Below are 12,081 nucleotides of genomic sequence, written 5' to 3' on the forward strand. Positions count from 1 at the left end.
TTATGAGGCAGCAAAGAATAAAATGTAATAAAGCATAACAAGCACACAGAGCTCCAGAATATCAGGGTGGAACACCGGCATCTTCTCCCACGATGAGGCCTTGCCATCATCCCTTCATGATGAGGCCCTGCAAACACCGTGTTTCATTAAAAGATCTTTATCAGACTTTAATCTTTTGGGTGGGAGGCGCCCCCGCAAGTGAGGGGCTACTGGTCAGGCCACACAAGAAGTTATTAGCAGCACCAGAAGGAGAACTCTGAGGCAGAGCTGCAGGGTTCGGGCTCTTGGCTCATGCAGAAAATGGTCCAGTCCTGGTTAATTTCTGTTCATCTCAGCTTAAATGTTGCCTCTTCCAAGAGACCTTCCCTGACTCCGTCCAGTCCCATCTACTTTGCTCCTGCTGTGGCTCACATGCCACCTTTGGTCATGCTGTGTGCGCTCGGATGTGCAGCGCCTTCACTGGACTGTAGGCACCGTCTGTGCAGGACCTGCCCTGTCTGATCTGTTTACACCGCACCCCAACACCACCACAGAGTAGCTTCTCAACAAATGTTTCCAGAATGGTCATCTGCTGGGGCTAGTCCAGGCTTCCCTCCGTCCCAGACGTGGCATTTGCAAGATGGTGTCTAGGGTGTGGGGGGTCACCAGGGAGGCACTGGAGCAAGCCCTGCCCAGCACCCCCACGCACTCACTGCCTGCCCACACCATGCAGGCCTGGGTGGTCAGATGCAGCACAGGGGTGCACCCAGAGGGGAGCGAGGGACAAGGGTGACTATATCCATCAGCCACACGGCCTGGCCAGCCTCAGAGAAGCCAGAAAACAAAAAAGGGGTGTCACCAAGGAGGGTGCATGTCACCCTGCTCCCTCTCCCTGCCGCGTGAGAATAACACCCTGGAAACCCCTCTCAGAGGCCTGTGATTCTGCTCCAGCGGGTCCCCCCAGCCCCTGAATGAGGGGAATGATGGCAGGGAGCAGCAGTCTGCCCCCGAGCTCCTGAGGGTGCAGGCAGCATCTCCCAGTGGGTGCCGAGGAGGGAGGGTGGGAGTGGACTGAATGGAGGAGGGGCAATGGCCTAGAAGGTGCCCCCGGTCCTGCTTCTGCGGCCATCTCCTCCCGTCTCTTCCCAGCAACTTTGTCAATAGAATCCTGGGCATGGGGTGCGGATCTGAGGGTCCACACGCTCCCAGCGCCCAGGCCCTCCGACCCCTTCCACCTGTCGCCCCCACCTGCCTGGCCAGTTCCTGACAAGGCCGCGGTTGGAGCTGCTGGACGCTGAGCCTGCAGGGTCTCCCGCAGCTTCTGCTCCACTTCTGCTCCCTGGAACCACTGGAAGGAAGTTCGGCCTGACAGCCTTCAGAGCAGCCTGGGAAGCTGTTGATTTATTTATTCTACCCATGACTTCACTTATCTCAGATCACAAGCAGAGCGTGACAAAGCCAGAGACCCTCAAAGTTTAGGATTCCAAGTTTTCGTAACAAACCTCTGGTGGCTCAGCCGGAACTTTCTTTGGTTTTGTGTTTCATATGAGAAACACCTTATTAGCCAAGTAAATCTAGGAGTGGCCTGACTGATGTCAAGAGTTTGGGGTGTGGGTTCTTTGGGTGGATCAAGAGGAGATGCAGATTCCTTTAGGAACCCGGAGCACCGAGGCCTCGGGAGGGCCTGGTGAGTGGTCTGCCCTCCTCCCAAGGAGTTGGGGGCACCCCTGCACTCCCAATGCCTCCACCCCTGCCCTGGGGCATTTTTAATTTTTCTTGGTGGAATGGGAGAGCACTTCTCAAAGTTACTTATAAAACTTCAAATCACAGCACTGATATCCAAGAACTAAGAATTGCTTTTGTCTTGCTACAGCTAAGGGAAATGAGGTCACTTCTCAAGAAATGTACTTTTTCTCAGAAAACATTTACACCACGAAGAGGCAAGGCATAAAGCCATAGACTGGCTAAGACTGAACAAAACGGCTCCAAATGTAAAGGCCAGCGGATGTGATGTCCACGGGGGATGAGCGGCTGCTCCAGACAGTCAATCTTGGGTGACGTTCTCCCTGAGAGCCCCTGCTGCCCAGGGACAGCTGCTAGGACCCAGATGGCCCTCCTTACCCAAGGCTGGTGTCATTCTGCCATTCCCAGGCCACGAAACAGTCCCAGATTCACCAGCCTTGGGCATCTGCTCTGCCGTTCACTGGCATTGCCCAACCTCTCTGAGCCTCAGTTTCCTCATTTATAACGTGAAGCCTCAACTGATAATTTAATAATTAAGTGAAGTAATGTAAGTATGAGTGTCCCCAGCAGGTAGTGGGAGCTCACCGATGTTTCTTCCCCCCTCTCTAAGCCTTCCCTCAAAGGAAAGGGGAGGTGGGAGAAGGCAGCAGCCTCCTCCGTGCGAAGCCTGCTAACCAGCATCCTCACGCTGCCTGCCTGCAGCTTCCCACTCAGTGTTTCCTGCTTCTGGCATAAGGAAGGAAGCAGATCATCTCAGCCTCCCAAGATGTCCATATTACTGTCCCCATTCCTGCAGCTAAGGAAACTGAGGTTCAGAAAAATGGAAGAGCTTATCCAAGGTCACAGAATTAGCCAACAGCAGAACTGGACCTTAGACTCCCATCTGTCTGATGTAAATCCCCTTCTACTAACTTCTACACACGCTTCTCCCCCATCCAATACCACTGTGGCAGAAAACTCCAAAGATGGGTGAAGCACACAAAGCAGGCACACCCATTCCTGAGTTCAACCTCAGGAAGAACCTTCTAGTGTGATCTTTCTAGGGAGGCCTGGCCTGCCACACACAGGACCAAGACAGTTCAGGGTGAAGGTCAGGGGCTAGCTGAGAATGGGAGGCTGTCTCAGGCTGTGGCTTTGGCTGTGATTATGTCAGGGACAGGGCTGACATACAGTAAGTGGTTACTGAGGGTGCAACCTCTTCCCAAGGAAAGGGTGGGGTGGGGTGGTAAAGCTGGTTAATTGAGATCTGGGGGAGGGCTTCCAAGCTTTCAGATCCGGCGCTGTTCCTGTAAACAAGTGCAACCCTCAGCTCCCTGGAGGGCCTGGGGAGCAAATGTGCGCATCTCTGCCTCTTTCCCAGCAGCTGTTCGCTGGAGCACACAGCCCTGCCATCTCCAGCAGTCCTTCACGCTTTCCCCAGCCCCCAGCTCAAGCCTCAGGAAGTGGAGCTGCTGAGAATCTCTCCTCCAGGCTCGCCTCCTGCCGAGAGTGTCCTCCGCGAGAGCATTTCCTGGCCTAATTAAGCTGGGTAATGAGTAGCTAAGAGGAGGGGATAAAAGCCCTAGGCGGCTTAGAGCTGGGACAGTTTATGACAGGGGTGTCTGCAGCTGGTGACATTCTTAGGAAAGTGATTTCTCATAACCACGGGAAGTGGCATGCTATTTCCTCAGTAGAGTGAGCCCCGAGGTAAGCAGAGGGGTTGCTGTGTCTTAAGGGGAGCTGGCTGGAGGGTCCTGGGTAGGGTGACAAGTAGGGTGGTGCTGTCTGTCTGGGGAAAGACTGACCTGAGCTGGAGAGCAGTCACAAGCCACCAGGGCTAATGTCCTTAGCTTAGCCTGGGGCCTGGGTGCCCTTGGTGACCACGTGCGACACCGCAGGGCTTGGGTTTCATGCTTCATTTGATTGATAGGACTGTGCGCAGTGTGCAGTTCCCTAAGACTGCGTCAGGCTCAGAGTAAGGAAATCCGAGCTAGGCATTCTGATCCTGACTCCCTCTGTCCTCTTTTAAGGGCGCTAAAAATTGTGTCCTGGAAAATATCAGGTGCCCTAGCAGCCAGGAGTGGGTAGAGGAGCTCGCAGGCCGGGGCCCAGGGGGAGAGAGAAGGCTGACCCCAGGTGCCCTGGACAGCGGGCCGCCTTTCAGAGATGCCCAGGAGCCAAAAGTCCACTGTCACTACCCCCAGCCTCTGCCCCAAGAACTCAAAATCCACCCCTACTCCACAGCCACAGCCTCTGCCCCAAATTCTCCTCCTGCTTTTGCATTTGTGTGTCTATTTTGTTTGTTTTTGTTTTTTTTTATAATCACTTTGCACTCAGTCCCTAGCTGGCCAGGGAACCTCTTGGTTGTGAGATGGGGCAGAGGTGGGGCCTGGGCCTTGGAGCTGTTCCTGTACTAAGTCCCTGAGTGAACCTGGGAAATCAGGTGACCTCTGAGCCATCGTTTTTTCCCGTGAAATGAGGGCGTTGTTGATGCCTCGTCTCGACTCATACGTTTGAACCTGTGACCTCCATCTGTCCGTGAGTGGTGGAAACGGCCAGAACCACGCCACGTTCCCAGGCCTTTCAGAAGAGCCCACCGCGTACTTCACACCGAGGAACGGTGTCGCCCGGTCGTCCTGTAAGGCAGAGTCGTATCTAGTGAATATTTATTATCGATGATGGAAGGGCTCAAGTCTCCTATACCCCTGTAGTCCGTATTTTGGTCTTTTCTAATTTTCTAAATAAGCCCCGTCTCCGTTGCACTTGGTGGCTGGAACCGGAGCAGCAGGGAATTCCAGGGATTCCTCCTCTCCTTCCCGTCGTTTCTCCTCTGCCTTTCCCTCTTCCCCTCTGCTCTTCTCCTAATCTCTTCTCTTGGCCTCCTGTTAGTTTTTCGAAATGGGAAGAAAATAGATCCGAGATAACGCAGTGTTTCCCTTTTTCCCTCAGGCTGTAGTTGTCCGTGGAGTGGGAGGACACCCAGCGGGGACACCCAGCGGGCGGCCTGACCAGAGAGGGCTCGCCTGAGCCGCGCCCGCCGCGGCAGGGACCGCGCTCTTGGAATTCCTGGGGGAGGGTCCCTGCAGTTCAGACCCGAGAGGATCGTATGGAGAGAGAGCAGAGCAGGCCTGGAAGCTTGGACTCGGGGACCCTGCCACCTCCCGGCTGGGCAGCTGAGCCCAGAAGCCCGTGGCAGCAGCTCCAGCCTGCAGCAGCTGGGCAGGCAGACCAGGACAGCCGAGCCGCTCGCCATGTGTAATCCTGGTTAAAAAGAGAGGGGGAAAGATCTCGCAATTTCCCAGGACACAGACAACTGAAACCTGATACTCTTGTCAAGGGAGTTCTTTCACTGAGAGAGGCAGAGAGAGAAAGGGGGAGAGAAAGGGGGAGAAAGGGAGGGGGAGAAAGGGGGGAGAGAAAGGGGGGAAAGAGGGGGAGAGAAAGGGGGAGGGGGAGGGGAGGGGGAGAGAAAGGGGGAGAGAAGGTGGGAGAGAAGGGAAGAGGATCAAGGAGGAAGGGAGGAGTGTGTGGGAGGCTGAGGGAAGCCCACGCGGCTGGAACGTGAGCACCTGCGTCACACCCGCCCTGCTAAGGGCTGCCCGACACGGTTGGTGTGGCCCGTGCCCCCTCTGCCATCCCATCTCTGCTCGTTAGGAGCAGCAGCCTCTTCCCCAGAAGGCTGGAAGCCCCCTGTCCCCTCTGTGCCTTTTGTGCAGAAGGCCAGATAATGCTGCTGAGAGCACCGTGCGCAAGGGCCTCCACCGTGGCCCTCCCGTCCCTTTCACCGGGCAGAGGCCCACTGGCCAGCCGGGTGGTGAAAGCCTTGCCCTTCTGTGTGATCAGAGAGGAAAGCGACTCCAGCCTGACTTGCACAGGTTAGGTTGTTCATCTTTGCTCAACTACACGGAACTGCAGGTGTTCATTAGGCTAAGGCCACAGATATTTGGGGTGGCTGCTTTGTGGCCAGCTGTGCTAGGCGTAGTTCTGGGGGACACGGGCATACGTGACAAAGTATCTGTCCTTGAGGTATAGTTTGCCATCTGGATGAGCAACAAGGCTTTCAGCCAAAAGAGTCACTGAACAATATACAAAGAAGTCCAATAAAGAGGCAGAAGTGTGACACAGCCGGTGGAAGGCCCGGTAGGCCAGGGCTGGTGTAACTTATGGAGAAGGTGGAACAGCCCGTCATCACTGGCTGAATCCGCAGCTGTTTATGGAGCCCTCCAGTGTGCCAGGTGCTGGCCTAGGCATGGGGACACTGCCGTGAACAAGACAGACTCTGCTGCTGCCCTGGGGAAGTTGACCCTCAGGGGGCTCACTTCATTACCCACACTTCTGTATTTTGTTGTTCACTTCTTTATTTGTTTACACACCATCCATATTCAAAAAAGATTCAAGGCAGTTTGTACGTAATAGCACAAGTACCATAAACTCCAAAACTGGATTAAAGGTTGAGGTCCAGCCTATAAAAGAAGCTGGGGCAAGAGAATAATTACACAGAAAACCAGGATTCAAGGAAGCACTGCAACGTCTGAGCCTGAAAGTCAGATCTGAGCTACCTGGTGTTTAGGTCAAAAAGGGACACAGGGAGTCTGATAAAAAGGAAGCGTTTCTTGTGTAGGTCCTTCTTTCCGGAACCATCGTTCAGGCTCACTTCCCACACGATCCCACACACACTCAGCCCTACTCAAGCACTTCCAGTTCTGCAGAAGCGCCCACCGAGTGCTCGGCTCATTTGCTCACGTGTTCCCTCATGGGAATGCTCTGCCTCCTTAACCCGTGCAAATGCCACTGGCCGTGTCTCAAGATTCAGCACACTTTTCATCCCACCCAGTGTCCTGAGCTGCCTGCCCTGATCCTGCAGAAGGCTAGTTGCCTCCTCTGCACCCATGTCCCTCCTAACTGGTCCTTTCCCTACCCTTTCAGGGTACTGTAGTTGTTCCCTGCTTCTAACCCCACCACCTGGCGAGCTGCAGAGCAGGAGCCCTGTCCCTCAACTCCACACCATGTTCCCAGGGCCTAGCACGGTACCTGGTGCAGAGTACCCAATAAATATTTGCTAACAATTATTTTGCACTTAATGATGTATTATCTCATTTAACTCTTACAATAACTTGTGACATAGTGCCGTTATTATGCCCATTTTACAGATGAAGAAACTGAGATTAAGTGACCCAAGTAACCCAAGGGATTATAGTGGTGGAGCCAGCCTTCCAACTCAGGTCTATGTGACTATGCAGCCATTGGAGAATATGGACATCTTTCATTTATGGCCTTTTGTTGGAATTATTTTTATCTCTTTTAATAGATCGCGAGCCCTGAAGGAAAGGGCGAGAAGTCTTCTTTCTATACCCCTGGTGGACAGCACCCTGCTTTGCACACAGTAGGAACTCATGCCACAGCCATGTGGAGGATTGCACTGCTGCCTGGCAGTAAGTGAGGGGCCCCATGGCCCTGACTACCCAGCTGGTTTAATCACACTGTGGTGTTCATACGCCTTGGAACGCATAGATCCAACCCCACGTTTCACAGCCCAGGAAACAACTGCAGATCAAATGGCTCTTCTAAGGTCACACATCTCATTAGTGACAGAGCAAGGGCAGAAACAGATCTGACTCCTACCACCCTGAATCGTTCTCCAATCTGATTTTAAAAGTCTCCTTAATTCTGCAAACCAAGTGAGACAAAAGTCCAGGAGTGGGAACCTTCCACCAAGGCAGCGCTCCTGGGGGTCCCTGGTAGCCCCAGCCTTGGCCCCTGCCAGCCTGAGCAACAGTAGGCCCCGCCCCCACCCACCCACCGTATTTCTTGGAGTAGCCGCTCAGCACCTCCATTACCGCGTCTTCCTTCTCAGGTGTCTGGAGACTCTCCCTCCTGTTTAAAAGAAGGGGATTGGTGAATACCTATCCTTCCAACCTTCCATGACTCCCTGCTAGGAACACGGCTTTGCTTCAAATTCCTAAAAGGAGGCATGTGCTCCTAGTTCTATAGCAGAGGCTGTCAACCAGGGGTGGTTTTGCCCTCTAGGGGTACAGTGTCTGTGACATTCGTGTCTGAAGACATTGTGATGGTTGTAACTGGGGGGAAGGGAACTACTGGCACCTGGAGGATAGGTTGGGGTGCTGCTAACACCCCACAGTGCACAGGACACCCCCACACCAGGAAATGTCTAGCCCAAAATGTCAGTTGTGCTGAGGATGAGAAACGTGTTCTCCAAGTAGAAGGAGGGAAGGGGGGGGCTCCTGTCCACCAGCTGCCTCAGGAGAATGGCTCCTGCCGGCCGCCCCCTCCCGCCACTGCCCAGTGGGTCTACAGGAACCTCCTCAGAGCCACTGGGTCTTCAGCGCTCTTTCTTCCTGCCACTTCCACCAGCCATTTGGTGTTTTCATTTTGTGTCCCACAGAATACACAGAAAAGGAAACTATTTTACTGAGAACCAGGTGGAGACCCATAGAACGTTTGGGAATTTCTGTATCTTACATTAACTTTGCCTTGTCACTTAACTTCACCTGAAAAATAAAAGAGTTTTAGTTGTGAGGTAGATATTTTTTCCTTTTTACCCATGAGAAAACTGAGGCTCAGAGAGGGCAAGTAATTTGTCCAAGGTCACCCAGCAATGAACTGTTTTAAATCCAGCGTAAGCTGTCCAGTCCAGTGCTGTTGCTACCTTCCGCACAAACCAGCTCTGGGCTGTGCAGACAGGTATGGAAAAGTCAAACACCGGATTCGCTCCTTGCCTTGTCCACAAAACAGCAAAGATAGAGTTCTCAGGAAATGTGGGAGCTGGGCAGGTAAAGCAGGGTCTGGTGCACTGCACCCTAGTCACAGTGTCTTGCTCAAGCTTCTCAGAGCTCAGATGAGCCAACAGTAACTGATGGATATTGGACGTGACCGGCGCCACTGTGCACACAATGAGCACAAAATAGCCACTGGCCTCGTCTCCCACTCCAGCACCAAGCCCCTCCCAGCTTCCCTTTAGAGAAGCCTCCTGACTTAAACAGAAACCCCTTTTGCTTCCGCAAGGACGCAGTTCTCCACCCCAAACCACATTAGCATAATGACCCTCCTTGCTGGTATCAGCCAGCCCTTGGTGCACTATATAAGCTCTACCACCCCACACCTGGTGCTGTCCCCCATTTTCAGGGAAGCCTCCAGCTGCCTGCCACTTTGAGCACTGCCTGGCAGATTTTCTTCCTTTAATAAAGCTTGAACAGTACCCAGCATCTCAGCTCACTTTCTTTCAGTAACCTGGATTTAAACTCTAAATCGCTAAGCAAACCTCTGGGGGATCTACCACACAGCTCAGGGCACGCAGCTGCCCTCCCTGGGACGAGGCACTCTGGGGTTCCTTTCCTGTCTCCCCCACCACCCAGGGCCTTCGGTCATGCCTACCATTGGCACTGGGGACTTATTAGAGAGCACAATTCAGGGCTCTGGCCACCACACCCAGAGTCTGTTGTGACGACCTTTGTTTTGTTAGTAAGAGCACACTGTGTGAGTGCACGCATGTGTGCGCATGGGTGTGGAGGTGGCCTTCACTTGGGGCTTAAACTGGGCCATGGCCTCCTGGCCTCCCTGAGCTGCTTCCTGCCGCCCTCATCTCAGGGACCTGCCTCCCCTGCAGTCGGGAGTGGAGCTGGGCCCCTCCTGGCTTCTTCTGCTTAGATTAACTCCTTCCTTCCAGTTTTCCTGTGCCTGGCAAAGGGGCTCTGGGCCAAGCGGCCAGACACTTACTGGCTCCAGGGCTGGCTGATGCCATAAACCCGTTTTCCTTGGGGACTCCAGAGCTCCATGTCTTACTTTCAGAAAGCACAACTGTTTTGTTTGAGACGGCCCCGGGAGGAGGGAGAGCCCAGGGCTCTGTACACATGTTCCTCATTTGCCATTGGTGGGGAGCAGGGGCTGGGGGGTGCAGGGGAGGCATACACAGGAGGGAGAGCAGGCGGCAGCTGCTGCTGCAGGGATGTTTGGCTTCAGGGAGAAATGGAGGGAGAGAGCGCAAGGAAGAAGGGGTGGGACTTGGGGATGGGGCGGTGTCACGGGGGAGGAGGGAGCAGGTGGTGACTTGTTTATCTGCTCAGCTGTTTTGTGTTCAGGAGCCTGAGAGAGAGACAGAAGCAGCTGGGAGGAGAAAAAGCAATGGGGCCGGGGGCCCTATTGGTCTTTCTGCCTTAGCCACAGGTTCTGAGACCAAAGCAAAGCCACCAGAGAGTGATTCATGTGGGTATAGCCCTTCCTCTCCCTACTCAGAAGGGTTTCTTTGGGCCCATATGCTAGTTTCTGCCTTGTGAACACTCTGGCAGTGCCCTCCTGGCCTTGGTGTGATGGTTCTGGTTGGTAGGCACCCCGGTGTGAGTACTGGCACAAACTCATGTAAATATTCCCAGGCCTTAGTCTGCTGCGCTCATATGTGAATTGGCACAGTCCTTAGGGGCCAAACCAGCTAGCTCCTAGCCATCAGACCAGATCAAACCAATGAAGATTGTCCCTGGTGGAAACAGGATAGGCACCTGCGAGCCCTGCTCAGTTTTCCCCAGTGCCTCCCTTCATGGCAGCCCAGTTTGGATTTTCCTCCGCAACAGCCCAAGACCTCTGCAGGGTTACTTACCAGTCCCCTTCAGACCCAGTCGTCTGTCTGTCTCATTTGCATGCTAAATTGTTTGGAGGCAGGACCGGGATGCAGCTTAATTTTCATCCTTTGACCAGGTTAATAAACTCAGCACATGAGAATTTGGAAGGCAGTTATGCCTTAATTACAGTGCAATTTCAAGAGTTTGCTAGGCCTCCCCCTGGCTCTTTCTCTAGCTTATTATTTTGCTGTTGTTGTTTGTCTCTTTAGATGAGGACATTTGCTGGAACTTCCCTCTCCCTCCTCCCCTGGAGGCAAGTCTGTGTTGCCAAAGGATTTTCTGCCTCAATCTTGGTTCACAAAGCCAGGGCATCTCTGTTGACAAAGGTTCTGCTCGTCTGGCACTGGGCCTGGCTGGTAGGGACAGTGTAAGAAATGCAGATGCCTGCCCTGCTCCTTTAAGCAGCCAGAAAATACCCCCAAACTCAGGAAGACCCCAAGTCCCAGCTTGCTGCTCTGGGCTCACCGTATAGTGCCTGGAGGGCAGGAAGCATGGAGAAGGCTGTGGAGCACTGAAGAGATTTGGGGAAAGAGGAATAGTGGCACTGCCTGTCCATCTGGGGTCGGCTTAGCAGAGGGACTGTGCCCTGCGAGAGGCTGGCTGGAGAACTGGAGAGGGCAGGGAACGGCGGTCAGAAAGCTTAGCTCCTAGTTAGTACCCGCTTTGCTCCCAACAAGTTAGGTGGTCTTGGGCCAGACGTTTCCCCCGTCTGGGCCTTCCTGTGTAAAATGCAGGTTTGGAGGCTCTGATCTCAAGGTCCTTTCCTACTTTACGGATTGTCTCCCTTTTAGAATGCTAATTTATTTGTCTATAGCCCATTTCCTTCTCCAGAGACAAGGGAGCCCAATAAAATCACCTCTTAATGGTGGTTGGCCACACGGCCAGCTTGAATTACTGCCTGTCTTTTCCTGAACCCAGATGATCTGGCTGTAGCCCCAGTTAAAACTTTGATCACGGGGAAGCTTGCCTGGAAGTTTGCCTCTTGCAGGTCAAGGATTGCCAAGGGCAGAAGAGCCAGCTACCATCCTCTTGGGCATTTCCTGTGTAGGTTTCTATGGAATTAATGGCTTTTCCCCCTTCTACCTTTCGGAGAATTTCCCTGAGCTCCACTTGGTACAAGGGCAGTGCTCCTTGGCTTCAGACAAATCTGTTCAATTTACCAGATTTTTTTTGAACACTTACTCTGTGACTGACATTGCCAGACTAAAAGGAATAAAGAGCTATGTATGACTTAGTCCTGATCCTAATAGAGTTAGTTGACCTACTGGCAAGCCAAAACTTACCTATGGCACCATTTGCTCTCAAATATCTTTTGTAGCTGGTTTGTTTAAACCAGGACCCAATCAAGGGTCACACATTGTAGTTTGTTGTTATTTTTCTTAAAACTAATCTAGTCTAGAACAATCGCTTCACCTTTTGTAATGTCTTTGACTTTTGAAGAGACAGGTCAGTTGTCTTCCGTAATGTTCCACATTGTAAATTGTCTAATTATCTCCCTGTCGTGTTATTTCACTTATACTTTCTGTAAACTGAAAGTCAGATCTAAGAAGGTTAATTCGATTCTGATTAAAACTTCTTGGCGAGGGGCCGGCCCGGTGGCGCACTGCGCTAGTGCGCCGCTTGGGAAGCGCGGCGGCGCTCCCGTCGAGGGTTCGGATCCCACATACAGACCGGTTCCCGCTCACTGGCTGAGCGAGGCACGGGGGCAACACCGAGGGTTGCGATCCCGTTGCCGGTCCTGGTCCGGTAC

The sequence above is a fragment of the Galeopterus variegatus genome, unplaced genomic scaffold, assembly GCF_000696425.1.
Source record: "Galeopterus variegatus unplaced genomic scaffold, G_variegatus-3.0.2 Scaffold73, whole genome shotgun sequence".
In the NCBI taxonomy this organism is placed as follows: domain Eukaryota; kingdom Metazoa; phylum Chordata; class Mammalia; order Dermoptera; family Cynocephalidae; genus Galeopterus; species Galeopterus variegatus.